The 20,544-nt window shown below is 34.3% G+C and overlaps 1 protein-coding gene across 4 annotated transcripts in view; it reads left to right on the top strand.

Annotated features, from left to right (window-relative positions):
• Window positions 1-9,843: 9,843 nt before the first annotated feature.
• Window positions 9,844-20,544, top strand: part of LOC5570163 (long-chain fatty acid transport protein 4) — a 75,149-nt gene continuing 64,448 nt past the window's right edge. The window contains exons 1-2 of one of the 4 annotated variants that reach the window (XM_021849027.1): window positions 9,844-10,021; window positions 10,711-10,867. The gene's annotated coding sequence lies outside the window, so the exon portion shown is untranslated. Of the gene's footprint in view, window positions 10,022-10,062; window positions 10,085-10,710; window positions 10,868-20,544 lie in introns of those variants that run through there. The other 3 variants (XM_021849026.1, XM_021849029.1, XM_021849028.1) reach the window with 3 other exon arrangements.

The following is a 20,544-nucleotide window of genomic DNA, read 5'->3' as shown; positions in this document are numbered from 1 at the left end:
TCATTAGGCATTAATTATTCTATTTCAACGCTATATAGGGTCAGGATGAGTAAAATTAGTCACTGCGGTGGCCCATAATGATCTGAGGAAAGTAATCTCGGTCCCGTATAGGGGAAACTTGATCCTTCTCCTTAATGCGGCTATAACTCTGCAAGGAAATCAAATTTTGATAAAATTTTTGCACGTTCTCTCTCAAATAAACATGTTTTGCAAGATCAAACATCACGATGAACATCTAAATTACGTTAAAAATATTTAACATTTCATGATTCCAATTATATGTCTTATAAAGTGTATGCAAAAATAGGTGACACTAGGTCTCCTTTTGAATACGTTTACTGAAGCAAGGGTAACTGAAATCGTAATGTAAAAAAATGTGTTTATGCCATCAAAAGGGCCTATTAAAAAAAACTATAGGGTTGCTGATCCAGTAAAAGTGTTTATCCAATAATAGTGTCCCCCTGATATAACTTTTTTGTGTCTTAAGAGGAAAATAACCATAATCGTTTTATAAATTTTCAAAACCAGTTTTGTTGCTCAAAATTTAAGCAATGTTCAAGAAAATCTATCATTGCATTACACTTGCTATCTGGATTGCGATGATAAATTTTCATGGGGATTTCTTTAAATTTGAACGAAAAAACTGGTTTTTCGTTTTTGATGGTTGCTGATGATTGAATGATGGATTCTTGAGCCTTAAGCCTGATTCGCTGCTGACAAGTAATATCTCGGCCTATCTTAATGCATGGGAAATTCCTGCAAGGAATTGATCAAGAATACGCTTTTTTTCTTATCGCAGTACGCAGTTGCAAAGAAATGTCAGTTCAAATGGGTGTCGCTGTAGAAAATTTCTGCAAGGAATCGACGAGAAATTTCTTTAGTGATTTTTTTCAGTAGCAAACCAGGCTTTAACAAAAAAAAAATCCGGATCGCTACAGCCTTTTCTTAATTTATTGGCGAATCTTCAAATCAATAATGAAAGAAATTTATCGACTACAGCGCCATCTATGATAAAAAATCGTCTCAAACTTTCACATAAGCTTCAAATGAAAAATTCGAGAATAAGAATTTTACAATTTGTTTGTTTCCCATATTAAAATGAGTCATCTGAGGAAAGGATCCCCATAATTTTCCTTATACAAACCGAATTGACCACTCTTTATTCTTAGATTGTTTCAAACACAAATAAGCTATGATAAAAGGCGTAAGAAAAGTATTATAGTTTGATACTCGGCTTTTGACGATCAGTTTCGAAAAAAATCTGTGAATTGCTGGTCAGGTTCTTGATTTTAGTAAACTACTTCCTTCCAAAAGATTTGACTAAAACTATCAATTTTATGAAAAGAACTCCACGAAAGTTTCAAATTAAATCCACTAAATAATTATCGAGAAATTCAGTAGAGATATTATCTAAAATCTGTTAAGAATAATGTAATGCATTGGTGACATTCGTTTTAGGTATATTCCAGAAATGGCAAAAACTATGCTTTGTCGGAAATAAAAAAAATGTTTCGATAAATAACCTCTCTGATCTGTCTTAGAAACATCCAGAAATCATTTCACTCAAAATTTGATCAACCATTCTCTCGCCTATGTCTCATTTTTTGTTTGTAAGCGTCATGTGAACTTCCTCTCCTCTTTGAAGCGTAACGCACTTTTATGAACGAAGTGAATTTTTCACACCATACTAACATCCCCAAGAATTATTCAATAATATCTCAATAAAAGAATCCATCGAGATTTTTTTGTATTCTTAATTGGAAAAGGATAAATCAGGAGAAAAATGTTTACAGGAATCTGTAATGTTCTCACTAGGAACTTACTAACGTAGGCATAGATTTTGTCAAAAAGAACCTTGTTAGGAACTTGCTCAAAGTATCGCAGGCTCAGCACTTTCCACTCTTAGGAAAAAAAGAAGATTTACTGAAAAAAAGATAAACATGATACCGTCGGACGGGACTACTTTTGATTCCAGGGACTACTTTGGACACTCACCGTTTGTATTTATTACCAGCGTAAATATTAATCTGAGAAATTTTGTGTCTTCAGCACTTTTATCAACCAATATACGCTCTACCACTAGGCATGATTGTTTTCTTGGAACAACATCAACAATAACAGGATAAACAAGAAAACATTTAAAAAAAGCCCGAATAAATATTCACAAGGTATAAAACATTGGCTATACAAACATTGTTTGAATTTTACTCATGTCGTGGAAACTTATTGGGAGCATCACAAAACTATCAAATCGTCATGTTTCATGAAAATCTTGTGATTTGTTTTGCTTAAAGTTGTTGTTTAATTAAAATAATTGATCAAAGGTCTTATTTTTGCGACTTTTATTTTATTATAATGTTTTGGTTTCTGTATTTTACAACATAACAAAAAAATAAAATAAATGTTTGTAAAAGTGAATAGACATAAAACACACATATTTCAATACGTACCAATGCCAAATTTACAACATAATCTCTAAAAAACTATTATTCGTCATATTTTAAATGAATTTGTAGTACAGAACAGTTGCAGCCTTCAAATGGTTAAATTAAACTACTCTTAAGCTAGCTCTAAACTGCTAAGAAGCTAAAAGCATATTACAAAAGCAAACTTACTTCTTTACGATCTTGCTAAACTTTACTTCATAGATTGCGTTTTTAATGAAAATTACTTAATGGTATTAAATTATTTACCGGTATTAATGTGATCCTTCAACATATCGTTCATATAACAGTAAGAATAGAAAAAAAAGAGTTTTTGTACATAACTCATTTATCATCGCAGTACTTAGTAGTTACGTCGTTCGTTTATGTCAACTTTAAAATCTAACATTCGTAACTGATAGTTCCATTTAAGAGGAAGTTGAAAATTTAAGTTTCATACTGCAAATTGAGAATAGTGAATGGCATGTTTCGTTGAAATCTGTTATATATGTGTAATTGATTCTAGCTTTGCAATTTTCTACATAAAGTTTATCAATGAAAAACGTTCAATAACATCACAGTGAACGACAATCTATTCAATCAGTTTGAAAGTTATAAGGAAAAATCATTTCATTAGCAAATTGTGAAAATGTTCAAAGTAGCCCCTTTTTTGTCTTGAAGGACACACCTTTTTCGCTATTCAAGCATTTTTTTTATTTCTTGATGGATTTGCCTCATATTTTGCACATTGATTACGTACATATACAACTTAAATATAGGCAAAAAATATCAACATCTATCCATAATTCTAAGAGTTACAAATCCTCAATGTTAAAGAATGTGGAAATAATGTCAAAAGAAGCCCCGTTTGACGGTACCGTAAGGACGACAGTCACTGCTCATACTCCATTCACCGCTCATTTTATTGAACACACCGAACCAACGGATGCTACTTGAGATAAGTTGCACCCTTTATGTGCAAGTGTTGTAGTTCCCATTCTTTGTATTAAACAATACCGGCAGACTGCGTCCGAATACAGGTCAATTTATGATGGGAGGAAATGTTGACGTGTTACTCACTTACAGCCGTTGAGTCCCCTGCACTTCCACGAGAAAACACTAGAAGTCAACCAGGAATAACGATTGTACTCTGTTTGGCTTAAAGTTGTTTGGCATAAGGTCGTATGGCCCAGGCCCGGATTTGGGAGGGGGTGCCAAGGGGGCAAATGCCCCGGCCCCCCGATCAAGACCCCCCCCCAAGTAGTGAAAAAAAATGAAACACAATGCAATGAATTATTTTTTAAATTTATGGTTTCAAATCTAAAACAGTGATGGTAAGTGGCGAAGATTTCCGATGAACCGGAACAAAAACAAAACCAAACGCTCCCGAGCGTCAGAGCGTTGGTTTACTCGCATCTGTGCATCGTGCTCCAGAGTAACCGAAGCTAAAAGTGATTCGCGAACGTGTTCGGAGCTGTTCGGAGTCATATTGTGCTTTTGGAAAAAAAGCTGCTTCCTCTCCGAGATTTATGGTTTCCAAGGGTTTGTGACTACAAACTGGTAGTTTACTGTTATACAATTAATTTGTCTGTCAAAACCATAATAAATCACTCCTTGCTCGCGAATCACGATTACTCGCGAGTAAACGTTCCCGATATTGTTGCTTCTTCTTTTAACATGTCCTCCCGAGCACACGGGTGCGGACTTACTCACACCTAGCCAGTTCCCGACTCTGTGATGTTTGTTATGCATTGGTATACACTCGTGAGCTGCTTTGTGATGCGAACTTTTCCACCACTGATCTAAAATACAAATTCGATTTGATTTCTAACAGCGGTTATGTTATTTTAAAGTAAATTCCATACAATTTTTGCCTAATTTTTTGAGTTTCAATGAAAATTGCTAATGAAAACCATCAAGTTTAAGACTCTTCTCGGGTTGATATAAAAGACAATTAAATACTATTTGCACCGTCTTCAGCCAAAGGCTGCACAGACTCTGAACAATCACGAACATTAGACAACGGACAATACAGAACACCCAGTAGCCCAGTGATGAATTTTTCGTTTGACCAAAAGTTTCCACCGACTGGAGCGGGAATCGAACCCACGCCGCGTGGCACAATACGCACAATGACTGACGCCGCTAACCACAAGGCCACGAAGCACATATACAGCAAACTGTCACAGCTCTCTGGAAAGATACTGTGATTACAGTGCTCTATGTCCTGGAATGGGCTTGAAAAGACGAAGATACCCGGTAATTCATATATTTTCTTGACTTTACTATCAGAGTACTGTAACTACTATTCTATCCAACATTTCTGAAATTTTATCGGAAAATCAATGTTTTCATATTCTGCTTTTGCCACAGATTTTTATAATTTTGTAGTAATATTTTCATGGGTTTGTTCAAATATCAAAAGTTTTACTAAGAGCTTAGAATTTTCTATAAATTTAACCCGAACATTGAAAATATAAAGCAAGGGATTAAAACAGGAGCATTGGGGAAAGCTCATGTAGCTAATTCAGGAAGTTGTTGGTAAACCGAGAGTGAAATACATGTGATTTTCAGAAAACAATTGCTCCTTGTGCGAAAAGACTAGTATAATATCTGATTAATGCAACGCTAGACAATCATTTGTTCCTCTAACGTTATGGAAACCAAATTGAGTATTTGAAAGCATAATGTTTAATTCAGTTGAATTAGAGTAATATTACAGTTTTTGAAGTTTTCCGGATATTCCTTTGATTAACGTTTCCCGCTCATTTTGTACCAAGGGCCCCCTCGAGAGATCTGACCCGGCCCCCCGAAGCCCAAATCCGGCACTGCGTTTGGCATAATGAGTGATTGGAAATGAGCAGATTCAAACACAATATATCACATATGCACCAGTGAAAGTGAACAATTTTTTTCCTTGAGTATCAGCACATTTCGAAGCTTTTTACATAGCAAAAAATCTGACTAGTTCTCAACACACTACACTACAAGACAGTGATCAGAAATGCTGAACGCAATTCTGGTTGTGTTTACGTCGTATTGTTTTAACCTAAGCAAAATGAATAGTCTAAGAAACATTCAATAAGACTATTTACAGCGCTTGTTAAAAATTGTTGTAACTTTACATTATATGCAACATATTGAAAGCATTGATCCAAAGACTTATTATTTCTGCATTATTCAAAAAAAAACGCTTCATATGAAAGCAGATCTTGTTGTTCAAAATGTTTGAAGCTTTAATACAGATTTTTTTTTCAGATGGCATCATGTCTAAAAGTAAATATTTTTGGCAACATTTTAGAACAATCCAATATGAATTTCAAATTTGGAAGTGTTCATCGAATAGTGTTTGTAAAAAATAAATGTGTGTTAAAATATTAGCAGGAATAAAAGCTTTTTGTTTTAATTTGTTATTAGTATTACTCTAAACGTTACATTCATTTTTCGTAGCTAGGTGTTCTTTTTTATAAAAACACTATCATCATGATTTGGTAAAACTGAAATGAGCATTTATTAACATTTTATCAACAACATATTACATTTCATTTACCGTAGCAGCTCAGATTTTTTACAGTTGAGTTGGTTTCACCTGTTTATTTAAGGCTAAGTAGCCAGTCGTTCGTTTTGGCAACAATGATGACTTTTCAGCTTGCATTTCAAAGTGATAAAACTCAATCTTGATAGTTTATATCGACTTGAAAAAGTATCACTGTACGCGCTAACATGCATAAAGTATGCTGATACTTTTTCAGCTGTGTCAGTGCAAACCCATCTGATTTTCTTTGATTTGAAATCGTGAGATGAATTAGCAACAATCATCAACGACGCGTACAGATTCCAATGACGGCCTATAGGCCTATAGTATACTTCGCCTTAAAGGATTTAAAGCAATGATGAACAGGAAGGCTAGAAAGAATGAATCAAACAGCAAAATGTGAGAATGTTTTAAATAAGGCTTTACAAAATATTGTCTAAAATAACAAAAACAATATAACTCTAAAGATTAGACTATGTTTAAAAGAAGGCAAAATTAATTAATAAAACAATAGAAGATTGGACGCCAAAAATAATTGCAAAATGAGAAAACGGAAGAATAGTAAGAATTGAGTTTAGTATTATTTATTGATTTTTTTATTGCTGATAACCATATTCAATATCAAAGGGCCGGCTCCAGAGGCACGTTCCCCACCAGTTGGGAGATTTGTGCCATTATTCAATATCAGCTTTAAAACCAACAGTTATTGGAACAATATAGCTCAACTAATATCTCAAAAAGTAGACGTGTTATGATGTTTATGTAAATGGCAATGGATTCAGCAACCCTTAATTAAGTGAATAGAGGTATTTTGATGCTGGAGACAAAAACGTGTTCCGCAGTGTTACTTACGATGTTCTTGTGCCATCAGTACACTATGGTCCAGATAGCAGATTTGTTTGTAATAGTAAGACCCATTGTTTGGTGTTATTCAAAATTAGGGTGATCCAGATTTCCATAGAATTGAAATATGTAGCCAACTTTCTCATTTGTTGGAAATAGAAATTTTATAGTAAATGCTTCCACAAGTTTTTAGCACGAAAAAAACAAACTTCACAATCGTTCGAATGATTTCGATGAAATTTTCAGAAAAAAATCGTAAATGAGTTATATTTTTGATTCATGCATAAAAATCAAATTTGGTGATGGTTTTGGACTAAGGACCAAATTTGTAGGAGTACCTAGGGTATTTCATAATGAAAATTGCTTGCACTTTAATTCAAACCTGACACTTCAAAAATCAATGTAACATTGGTTTTCATGACATAATATATCACTTGTTTCAGTTTGGAGGCTATTGTGGTCGTTCCGGGAACATGGTCACCGGATCTCGGTTTCGGTAAAAAATCTGAAGGGATATATCTAAAATACTGATACTCTGATATTCTTCAAAGGCTCAACATTCATGATTTTCTACCCCGAAGTGATTAAATGCCATCTCATGAATTATAAAGTGATTCAGATCATTTTCGGATACTCGGTGACAGTTTCCAATGGGGCTCCCAATGGCCATTTTTGGGACCTCTTGTGCAGTTGTCGTGTAACGGCTTGAATATAATGATTTTTCGTACATAATTGAATATAGATCTTCTCATATGATTCTTTTCTTGTTTGGATTTACAACCTAACCAGAATAGAGCCTTCTTCTCAACTTGGTGTATTAAAAGCTCTTCCACTTTAATGACCTTTAAGCTTTCTTTGCAAATTTACCATTTGTCGTATTTGTAAAAAACAATATTGATCAGGTTTCTTGAGTTTTTACATCATTTCCATTTCGAAACACCTTAGGTCTCCCAACACATTTGGTCCTAAGTCCAAAGCCATCACCGAATTCAGAGTTTTCTATGCTTGAATTGAAAATATAACTCATCTATTATTATTCCTAAAAATTTCATCAAAATCGATCGAACGATTGCGAAATTACAGCGTTTTGAAATTTCGAAGTCGGCACCCAATACTGTAAAGGTTAATTAATCACCGAACAAATTGTTCTATCTATCATGACTGTTTACCTGTTGTTGTATTCAATTTCAAGAAACTTCGAAAAAAAATTTGTAGCTCTTAATTTGACCGATTCATTTATATTTTCATGTTCATAAAGGGAGTTCAACTACATTCACCTACGTATAAACAATATTCAACAGTTGCGAAATGGTTGTAAAAGCACCTGCCAACAATGTTTTACTTCTACTTGTCCTATAATAGTCGAGGCAAAGCAATAATCGGTAGGGAGCCGGATCCTATTTTTGGCACTTTTGATTCACTTTGGCAGTGGGGTTTTTTTAAAGCTACTGAGCTCATATTTTGCCACAACATGCGTCGTATTGAAGTGCTTCTTATTGCAAAGTTTCACAAAGTTCGACCGATAAAAACCCCCCATGCCAAAGTGAATCATGGAAGTGCCCAAGTAGCTCTGCACCCTATGCATAATAGCTGCCAACACAGCTTGCTAATAGTTGGGTAGATTCGCCAGATTTCCATCGACCACTTATTTAACGATCATTTCAAATTCGCTATGTTACAAATATCACAACCAGAGGTACGCGCATCGTTTTTCTCTATGTTTGATGTTTCACACTACTGCCATCTGCCGGTCTTATTGCACGAAACATCTTTTCGTGCAACATGCTCACCAGATGATGATGCTGTAATCTGGGCGATGTGTTTTGAACAAAGTAACACTGTTTGTCTGTGGTAAAAGGATCGTATAGAAGCTTTATTTTGTATGCAGCACATTTACTCAGCAAAAAGTCGTAAAAACAAAACATCGAGAATGTTTATATTTGCACTAAATATCAGTTGGGAAAGGGCTTTAATCATAGAACCAACTTTGTAGAAGACAGTTTTCATTCCGAAGCTCTAAATGTATCTTTCCGCATAAATCTACTTTCTGGAGCACTGTGTAGTGTAAGATTGACTCAAGTATTGTTTTGTGTTGTTTCGTGGCTACGTCGTGATTCCGAAAATTAATCATTATAAAAGGGAAAATCGAGTTGTTCAAATTAGAAAATAAATTTATTTACTCTTTTGACTTACGACTGTTTGAAGAAGTATTCGATAATTTCCATCCAGTGCGATTAGCGTAGGCAAAAGACAAACGCAAAAAATGCAAAAAAGCTTATCTACGAAATGTGAATCGTGCATCCTACGAATATTTCATAAAATTACTGAAACGCGATTATTTGTCAAGTACGAATGATTCGTATGATGAATGAATATTGCGTTATATGTACGAAATATTGCTTTACGAAATCGATTTTGGATAAAATACGAAGAACCGTTTTCAGTGAATAATTAAAAAAAAGCCCACTCCAGTGTTATGCTAAACCTTCATGTTCAAACCTTCAATTATTTTTCTTAATTCATTATTTTCAATACCTCGAAAGAATTTTTAATACACGAACAAACAATGAAACATAATACATTGAAAAAATGGTTAACTAAATAACACGACAGATCTATAAATGCACACATTTCCAAACGACACTGTGCTCCTAGTTCCGCGCGTGTCGGGCGGCAACGGAATGAATTAGCCTTATTTGAATTACGCATATAAAAGTAATTCACAACCGTGCTAACTATCTGTATAGTTCTACAGCTCTTTTACTTTACGATCCAATGTAATGAATGGCAACCAACGAACATATCCAACAATATGATGTTTGATGGAGAACGCTCTCGTCTACTAGTGCGCTCTTCTGGTGGCCTCGCATGGCCATGTATAGTCGTAACGTGGATAGATGTATTGATTCGAACATTCGAACCAGAGACCAAAATGTAGCGCGCTGCATTAAGTTCTCTCTGCGTGGTGGTTTTGGACGATTGGCCTGGTGTGTGACTTGTGACAAAAACTGCGCATCGGGCTCAGACGGATAGGGCAATAAGCGACAATCAGTCGCAGGCCGGAAGGAGCAGCGAGAGAGTTGCGCGTTTCAGTCTTGGAGTTGAATTGGTTCGGAACGGTTCGGTTTTACTTGGATGGGTTGCAGCGAAGAGTGGGAAGAACTTCCAACAGTGATTGTGTGTGGAGTGCAATAAGTTGGAAGCAGAGACGGTATCTACAGTAGTGTGGTTCAAATTGCAAAATAGTTTGAAATCTCAACTTGTCATGTGTTTCTTACACTCCGTATGATGAAAATGGAATTTTGTGATTTTTTCAGCCGTTTTGGTGATGATTCAAAGCTGCCCAACGACGTTGAAGGTTTATATGGAAATTTTAATGTGGAAACCAAAATCATACTTTTAACATCGGAAAACTATCATAAGTCTGTTGATGATAGTATATCAAAACTCATTGCAACTCCAGCTATGGTTTAAAAAAGTGGTGAAGAATCAAATTCATTATGTGCTATTTTTGTTTGAGGTTCTTGCAGAAGTTTATTGGACTATAATCACACAAAGAGCTAAAATTGAGTAATAACGAGCAAATTAGTGAATATTTCTTTTGTCTTCCAATTGTCGGTTCAAGGTGCTCTCTTCAACAACTACTTTTATTATGATTTGAAGAATGTGTTTTCACTTTGAGATGGTAAATTTGTACTAACATGTTTGAAACATTTTTCAAAATTGCTCCATAGTAATTTGCTTATGAACCTACATCGACCACGTTTAAATCACCGCTGAAAATTCTAAAAAAAAAATCACAGAACACAACTTTTATCGTAAAGATTGTAAGAAACATATAGGAGATTCGTTCTTCAAACTTTTTTTTTGTTCGAACCACCCTAATCCACATATTGCATCAACGTTTAGTGGCCGTTTAAGTGATAATTATCAGCTGAGTGCTGTCCAAAGTAGATATGCAAAAGTTTTATTACCAATTGTTCCAAGTTTAAGTGTAAAAAACCTCAACTGAAATGCTCTGAGATTGAATCGTCTCGTGATACTTTTAAGGAAGAAAAACATTACGGTGAGTGCATTCTTCGATCAGTTGTATACATGACCTATCTTAAGCTTAATTATATAGTCCCCTTGCGTTTGAGCCACTACTATCAGCAGCAAAGCCGGCATTCCGATTGAAAGATCGGACGATTGAAGGCTTCCTATCGGACGTGAGATGAATGAATGTTTTCAAATTGTTCTTGTGGTTCTGGCGTTAAAGTGGGTCGCTGTTTATTAGTCATATGGGCGTAGCAGACGTCGTATTGGCGTATTGTATCCAATAAGGCGAAGAGCAAAGCGTAAGATAATGAGAGCGTGAACTGAACTAACTTCTACCACCATTGTTCGTGGATTTAGCCCAATCAAGAGGGATACCAACCAACCAGAGAACGGAAAACGGGTAGATTCTGCGTCGTCGATTCTGGCGAAAGGCCTCCGCGATCTTTGAGACCAAACACGCGTGATCTTATTTATGCTGGTGAATGTGACAGGGAAAATATAGATTTCCCTAGCAATGTTCTGATGTGTGCAGTCATGCCGGTCGAGAAGCATTTGAAGAACGGCGGCTTGTGCTAGACTAATAAAAGAAAACACGTGACAGATGGAATACAATGGATTGATATTTATTATGCCTACTCCATTCACCATCGATAATGAGATTTAAAAGAATTAAAAAAAGGAGATCTGCTAAAATGGTGGAGCGTTGATTGATCGTTGTGCGTTAGGTATTTAAAAATAATCACTGTTTTTTCAGTAAGAAAGTTTATAAAAATAAATATAGTTCTCTTTTGGTGATCATTCTGTTCTTGAAACAACGTCATTAAACTTCGAAAATAAACCTCTGATTTTAAAATGGTTTGCACAGTCGTAATAAGTTGAACCAAAAGGTTCGTCGCATAGTTAAACCTTATAACTCCTGTCAAAGTTACTGATTCAGAAAATGCCTTTTCATACATATTACACATTTCAGATTTTTAATGTTGGCTCATACCAGATTTATACTTGATTACCAAAATTATTATGGTATTTTTTCAAATGGTTTGTAACGAACTCAATGAGAGCCTTCTCAAGTAACAAATTTAGGTTTTTCATTTGCTGCAAGCTGTTGTTACCATCATATTGTTAAAACTCATTTTAGGATTTTTTGTCCTACTTTGTCTTTAATATAGGGTGTCCCAGAAAGTATGGGCACGACTTCACCATATTGACATTTCAAAACTACTGCAGATAAACGTCTGATTTTCACACACTTGATTCTCGTACTTATGAAGATTTAATTTTCATTTTTGATAGTGATTTATTTTATTACAAATTTGTTAATCGCATTTAGTTGGTTCGATGTTTTGCAACAGTTTTGCACAAATCATATTATATCTGAACGATTTTGTTGTACTAAATGTATGTTAGGTCAGAAGGTACGTACAATAAAAATCTGGAAAAATATGTGGACTACTACCAAGTATTAGAATAGAACGCTATTTTGCTGTACGATGAAATAAATCTGAGTACTATGACTGTTTGTCAGTGGTTAAATAACAAAAAAATATTTCGGACCCCAAAAAAACCCCTTGTTTGTGCCACTCGTTTTTTGAAATATTAAGTTCTAATTAAAAATTTCAACTGAAATGCTGATATCTTTGGCTGTTTAGCTTCACTTTTGATTTTTTTCCATCTGTTTTTAAATGAAAGCTAAACAAATTTGTCATCGAACATCTGTTAAACTATCCAGTTAAAACTATAAATTTAATGATATTGTCAACAATTTTATCAATTTTCAACTTTTTTTTAGTAAAATTTAACATTCAGTCGCGATTTAAGGCAGAAGAAAACAAATTTAAAGTTTTAATATAAGCAAAATTAAAAATATATGGAAAATGAAAGAAAATGATTCATCGATGGTTAAAATCGGATGAAAATTGTAGAAGTTGTGTATGAGTACCAAAATTTCACATTTTCAAACGTTGATGTGATTAAAACTGAACAGAACTATGCTATGAATTGAGTAAATCGTGTAAATACAAAATCGTTTCAGAAAGCCACGCTTGAATTCAACAATGTGGAATTTGTAGTTAAGTTTACATAATTTCTCATTTCTGAATAGTTACTAGTATTTAGATTTTCAACAGTTTTTATTGCTTTTAAAAATGATCGAGATTCAAACCACTACGTCTATGATGCTCACTTTTTGTTTCGCGGAAGTCAGCAATAATTACCCATAAATGCTTCATCCCAAAAACCTCAATAACGCCGTTGTATGGTTTTTATCTGTTGGTAAAAACATTCTACGTGCTCGTTAATCTCATCACCAAGATTCTTCGGGAAAAATCCAGGTGCGAATGAAGAAAATGAATCTTCAAAAATATGTTCACGCCTGCATGACAAGGAAAATAGTAATTAGCAAAAGTTGTAGTAAATTTTATAGTTAGCAGTGATGAAAAGGGCTCTGCTTTACTCGCATATGTCGTGCTCCCGAGTAATCGAAGTTAAGGTGATTTGTGCTCGTGTTCGGAGCTGTTCAGAGACAATTGAAATATTGAGAAAAAGCTGCTGCTCTTTCGAGATTACTTGTTTTCAAGAGGTTTTGACTACAAACTGGTAAATTTGATGAGTATACAATTGATTTGTCTGTCAAAACCATAATAAATCACAACTTACTCGGTTACTCGCGAGTAAACGTTTCCAAGCTTGTTGCTACTTCTTTTGGCATATTGTCTCGAGAAGACGGGTGCGAACTTACTCACACCTAGCCTGTTCACGAGTCTGTCATGTTTGTTATGCTTTGGTATACGCTCGTGAGCTGCTTCGTGATGCGAACTTTTCCATTACTGACAGTCAACCATCGGAAACACTCACTCAGGTATTGCGCTTCCCTCACTCGCTTCCGCAGTGCCCCTTCTGCTTCCTCGGCGAGCACTAAGTGAAACAAAAAACGGCAACTGATTGAGTCGCTACCGAATCTGAAAGCCGAAAGCAGCCGAATACAGCGTTCGAGTGTTATTCGGGTTTGAGTGCTGATGAGCGTTCACTGTCTGGCAATCCACACCACGGAATGATTCAGTGAGTAGGAATCCGCTCAGTCAGTTCAATCCATTCGGCGAATGAATGCTTAATGCGTTCACTCGAGCCTCGCAGATACAAGTGTGTTGGTATTCACTTCCTTCGTGTTCCTTCCGATTCTCGCTTGTACACAATAGGGCACTTGCAGCCTTTGTTTAGTGTGCCCAACGGACCCATTTGATTTTGCTGGGAAACATTCTGTAACCTGTTTTCCGTTTCAAAGCGTTACCCAGCAAAATCAAAGGGAGCCGTTGGGCACACTTTTGTTTGCTGCAAGCGCCCTATAGGTTTCGACGCTTTCGTGCTACACTCCAGCAAGTACGGTTCAGCTTTCGCTGAATGTTCGGTAGCAGCAGCATTGGCGTAGCTAGTATTTTTTGCTGGAGGGGGGGCCTGGCAAATATCAGTTTTAAAGAAGTTATGCCAGTCGCAATAACAAAATTTTCACAAATTTCGTAGTTTTAACAGATTTGTATTGAATTTATTTATTTGTTATTTTGTCTCATTTCGTGGCGCATCAATGATATTTGTAAATTTATATTTTCGCTACGGAAAAGATTCATTCTTTTTGTAATCCAGCAAAAAATTGTTCAAGGATTCTTGCAAAAAAAACTCACACGGAATGTTCAACAATTTTTTCTGGTAATCAACCATGTGGTTTGAAGAGATTCCTTTTAGAACTAGTAAGGGAATTTCTTCATGAATTATTTTCGTACTTTTCAGTGATTTCCTCGAGAACTCCTTTTCACTGAGTTCGTCCTGGGATTCTCACAGAAAATCATTCCCAGACTTTTTGATCGCACCATAAAATTTCTCGAAAATCGAATTGTTTAAAAATTCCCAAAGAATTCCACCAGTGAATGCTTTAGAAATTCTTTTACTCATTTCTCTTGGAAGGCCCTATACGTAATTATCAAATATAAATTGCAATTGTAAGTTTAAAGTATCCTCCAGTTGTTTATAAATAATTTGTTTAGAATGTTCAGAAATTATTGAGCGTTTCTCCAAAAATTGGTACTAAAAATTCAAAGAGTCTCACAAAAAATGTCTTCAAGATCACCAAGCAAGGATTCATTTCACGAATTCTCCAGAGAGTTCACTAACAGCTGAAGCAAAAAAATCGAAATAAAATAATTATTCAGACTTTCTGCAAAAAAAAAATTCTTCCAGGTGTTGCTCTAGGGCAGTGATTCCCAAAGTGGGCAAATTCGCCCCCCTGGGGGCGATTTTCAGGCTCAAGGGGGCGAAAATTTGTAAAACAGAATTTGGGGGGCGAAAAATCCAGAAAGGGGGCGAAAAAGCTAACATGGGAGAATTTAAATATAATTACTCATAACCTTTGGAGGACACACATCTGAAGGTTAATCAGTTCCAAACTTAAATATTTCCAGGACTATTTTACCTTAGATCGTTATATCTCTAATTATAACCATTTTAAAATTATTATAGACAACATTACATGATTGTCAAACGCAAAATATTTGTGTTATTTATTGAACTTTTTAAATATCATGAGAGTTTTAAGAATGGTCAGCATTTGAGATTTTCACGAGATTATGCAGATGCCCAATATATATGAGGATCTTTTTTGTATGTGAACTTTAAGGTTTGGAAGATAATATTTCTGGCATCCACCTTTTTACAAATAAAAAAAATCTACAGTACCATTTGTGATGTTTTAAGGGGGCAGAATCCGTCATTGATTATGGAATTTTTAAAAGCAGTTTTTTCGTTCAATATCAGAAAATTTACAGGAAAATGTGTTCACTGTATTCTATTTTCCAACCGAAACAGAGTGTACAAATTTTCATCGAAAATTTTTTAGTTTTGAGCAGAAAAACTGCTTTTGAAATCTTACGATGACGGAGCGTTGAACGTTAATCCACAGACAAAGTTAATCATTTTATACACACATTTTGGAAAATATAGCCTACAAAAATCGCGTTCCAGCGATGCCAAAGATAAAAAACTCTATTTATAAATAGATTTGAAGAAATTTCAAAGATGCGTTTAATTTATACCTCCAGAACGTTCGAAAAATTGAGTTTTTCTTGGTGTTAGAAAAACACCTTTTTGATAAATTGAATTGATAAATGAGTTGAAAAACATTCTGGATTTTTATATATACCGTTTTGATTCATATTACGGACACTTAAGGCCTCAGTAAAGTATAATTTATCAAAAAGAATATAAAATAAATCATTCTGTATGATTCCTTAACGTTATCGAGGCTTCAAAACACTTAACTTTCAAATGGTGGGTGAAGATTTTGAATTCGCAATACGAAAATTTCTAAATAAGTAGAAATGTGTGGCCTTTTCATGATTCTTATTCCGGACGCTACCTCACTTTTGTCTTATATTCCGGACACTTTGGTTCGAATTCCGGACAGGTCTTGAAAATCATAAAGAGAGAAGTCAAATCATCAATTTAATTCTTCAATCCACTAAAGAGACGTCTAAGGCAGTTGGACATTATAAATTTGTATAGATATCTTTGGAAAATCTTTAACGAATCTCGAAAGTTCTTACTTTTGAACGGCAAAAATTGAAACATTTCGTATGGAATGTTTCCCATACAAAGTAGAGTGTCCGGAATAAGAAGCTGTCCGTAAAATGAATCAAAACGGTATTCCAGGGTTTTTGGATTGGATAAAGAAAAGCGTTATAAACGCTCACAATTTCTGAAAATTATTCCAGTAATTTTAGAAATACCAGATAAATCACAATTTACGAGGTGAGATCTTTCAAAAACGAACAATTGCGAACAGAATCATTGCAGTTCACCCAAATATGACATATTCATGTAAAAATAAATGCGTTTGCTTAGAAAGCATTGCATTTGGTTCAGATTTGGATAACTTTGCCCCAAATTACGTCACAAGGCGCCTTTGAATACATTACATTTGTTAAGTTGAAACTGGACCAAACTTTTACCAACTAAATTAGTAGCCTGTAATGTACGCAACATATTTTTCAAATCGATATTATAATTTACAGCCCAGGTTACCAATATTTAAGAAAATATTTTTAAATGTGCATAATAGTTATCGTATTATGATTCTTTGGATATGCAAGTAGAAGACATTTTTTGTCCTTATTAAAATATTTGAATCATATATCAGGGGCGCGATTTCAGATCAATATTGGCCTGAAGGGGGCGAAAGTTGAAAAAGTTTGGGAAGCACTGCTCTAGGGCTTCCTCGTAATATTCCACAAAAACATCATGAGCAATTAAGAAGTGTTCAATTGGGAAAATGTTATTCATGATTTCTCAAAGAAATTTTCCGCAGATCTATCTGCATTTTTTCACAAATATTTTTTTTGTTAGATTTCTCAAAAGACATCCACAGCAACATCCCACATGCCTTCAAAACTCTCACGAAAATATTTTTTATGTTTTCAAAAATTCCTAACTAAAAGTGTTTAGAGAATTCTAACATTCTTTTGAAGTTACTAGCGGAATACGTTCAACTGTTCTTTCAAAAACTCCCGAGTAATTTGTTAAAGAATTTCTTAGAGAACCGTATCATGGTTTTCCTAGGATCCTCCCGAAAAATGTACCAAAAATTAATCTCAGTATTTTCCAGAGATTGTTTTTTCTTTAAACAGCTCTAACGATTAATTTGGGAATTTATTGAAGAAATTTTTCATCAGTTTTACTAAGATTTTGCAATTTATTCTTGAAATTCTCGAAGAATTTCTTCAGAAAATTTATCAAGTATTTTTTCAGACTCTAGAAATAGCTCCATTTTTTTTCTGAATGGTTATCTCAGGATTCTTCCATAAACAACATTTAAAAATTTGCCCAAACTCTTCATTTTTTGGTTCAAAAACTTCTCTAGGAATATCTCAATATATATAGCGATTGCTTTATAAATTCCTCTACGTATCACTCCATATCAGTTTTCTATACATACAAAAAAATGTTCAAAGGAACTTTGTTGGTAATTTTTAGAAGAATTGCAGCTTTAATATAATTCGGAAAAAAATACTAAATTCCTGTCGTAGATTCAAGAATTAAACCGTAGAGTTTCTAAAACTTGTTGACAATGTACCTCTGAGAAAAGCTTAAAAGGTCCTTGAAGGATTTACTACAGACATTTTTGTTTCTTTTTTGTTCGGATTTTTTAATAGAACACGATTAGTGTTAAAACGGATGGAACTTATACTGATTGTGTGTAATTAAAATCTCAGATAATTTTTTATATGGACTATACAGTTTCATGATACTACTGTGAACATATTGATGTAGAAAGAATTCATTTTCCCTACCTTTAGAAATTAAAAAAAAAACTTTTTTATCGTTTTTTTTTGTTCTAGTGTAGAAGTTTAACGCGAAAATATTGCCGGTATTTTAAAGAACATAACCGAACATGTAGTGTCGTAAAACTCATAATGTAATATTTTAATAAATTTAAAACTTGGGGGAAACTTTTGCATTACTTAAAAAAATGTTGAGTAATTCCTTATGGACTTTCTGAAATCAAGAACCATACGTTTAAGAATTCAGTATTTTTTTAACCTCTTCTATTTTACCTTTTTTAAGATTCTTCAAAATGTTTCTTTTTGAAGTATGACAAGATTTTTGTACGAAGTTCCTCAAAGCGTCATGCGAAGAAGGAAAAACAACAAAATGTTGAAGCAGGTAGAACAATAGATGGGCAACGGTGAATGAAAGATAATTTACAATCTAGAAACTATGTAATTTACAAGATAGTTAAAACCTCTCTAATAATTTTACAAATAAAGCATTTTTTTAAGAAGTTCTATCAAAATCTTCCTTGAAAATTATTCTTGAAATATATCCTTCTTTGACCTCTGGTTTTCTAGAATTCTACCAGAAAGCCTCTAGAAATTCTACCCTCGTATCGCACAAAAATACAAACCAAGAATATGGATTCTAACAATTCTAACACCGAACAATTGGTGTTTAGATAGACTGGAGCAAGTATTTCTGAATGATTTCTGGAAAACGTACTTCAAGCATTTGGAATAACCAAATATTTGCCTTGTTTGCTGTAATGTTGAAGCTTATGAATTTCGTAACACATCTGTATCAAAATTTATATAGTCCTCTACTTATCTTTAGAAGGTTAAAATATCATCTAATCCGATCTGTCTGAACACCGACCAATTGGTGAAATTATTTGTAGAGAAGTGTTTCAAGGAAAATCAATAAAAATTTCTTTATGAATATCTTAATAAATCTTTTAATTTTTTCATGGGGGTTTTCAACAAATTTCCTCTGAAGATACGAAGGCAAGAGAAATTTCAAAAACAATTTTCTTTCCATTTCTGAAAAATCCGGGGATTTGAAGCAAAATTTCTAGAAAAAAAACATAGAAGATTTTTGACGCAATTTGTGATGTATTTTGGACACACTTTTTAAGGACTTTTGATTAACTTTGCGGAAGAATTTGTAATAAAATTTTTGGGAAAAATATTTAAAGAAATTCACAGAAGAATCTCTAGTAGAACTTTCAGCAAAATGTCTCAGTATTAGATTTGACAGAATGAATTCACCTATAAAAGAAGACATGAAAGCAATGGAACTTTGAAAGAGTCCGACAACATTACTTGACTATTTTCCAATAAATTTGCAAAAGTTCCAAAGCTACCCTTCAATATTCCTTGAGGAATTCGACTACACTAAAATTCTATATAGAATATTGAAAAATTTTCTGAAAAATGTTGTTGAAATCTGTAGAAAATTAGTCAAATTATTCATGTGAAAATACCTGAACAATTGAATCAAAATCAACCAAAGATTTTTTTCATGGATTTGTTTGAATTGGAAACCAGGTTAAATTTCTGCCTTTCATCTGAAGAAAACTTGGCCATGCCGAAATTCCTTGAAAGTTCAGCCTTATTTTTCAACAAGAATTCCCGCTATATATTGTTTGAGAAATTCCTCTAGTAATTTTGTCTATTTTTCCAATTATTTTTTCGAACATTATAGAGTCTCTTTAGTGAATTCTCATTAGGGAAATCATTATTACCTGACAGCTCGAGTAGGGTATCCTAAAACACGAAAAATCAGAAGGCAGTGAATATGCTGCATTATGGTGAAACAGCACAATTTGGATTATTCAGAATAGAAACTAATTTTGGGAATAAAATTGACGCTTGTACCACGGTATTTATTTTGCAATGAGATTTTGAAATATTGCGCTAATCCCATACAACAAGAAGCTAGTTATAACAGTAACCAATCGATCGACAGCCGGACGGTTAAGCTTTCACCGAAGTCAGAACCGTCACGCTGATGCTGTGTAAGACAAGCATGGTGTTCTCTCAAATAACGTAACCACTGTTACGTAATAACTGTTGTTTGATGAGGGGGACTTTAACCTGAAGGTCATTGGTCCCTTACAAGAGCCAAGTACATTGATTGAGAAGATTTTGCTTTGTGTTTATTTTTAATTATTACTATCATCAAAAAATCTGGGGGGGAGGGGGGCTGAATGATTCTGGAGGGAGCCAGGCCCCCCCGGCCCCCCCCTGTTTCTACGCCAATGAGCAGCAGATACAGTGGCCCAATTTCATATTCGTACAGGATACTGTTTCCACATCAAGTTAATAAAAAACTATTAAATGAAGTATTGAGCTACAAATACTTTATCCGTATTGAAGGTAACAGGTGTCA

This window comes from Aedes aegypti, chromosome 3, assembly GCF_002204515.2.
Source record: "Aedes aegypti strain LVP_AGWG chromosome 3, AaegL5.0 Primary Assembly, whole genome shotgun sequence".
Lineage (NCBI taxonomy): Eukaryota > Metazoa > Arthropoda > Insecta > Diptera > Culicidae > Aedes > Aedes aegypti.
Note: the sequence above shows the minus strand (reverse complement) of the source record. Positions and strands in the feature narration are given on the sequence as shown.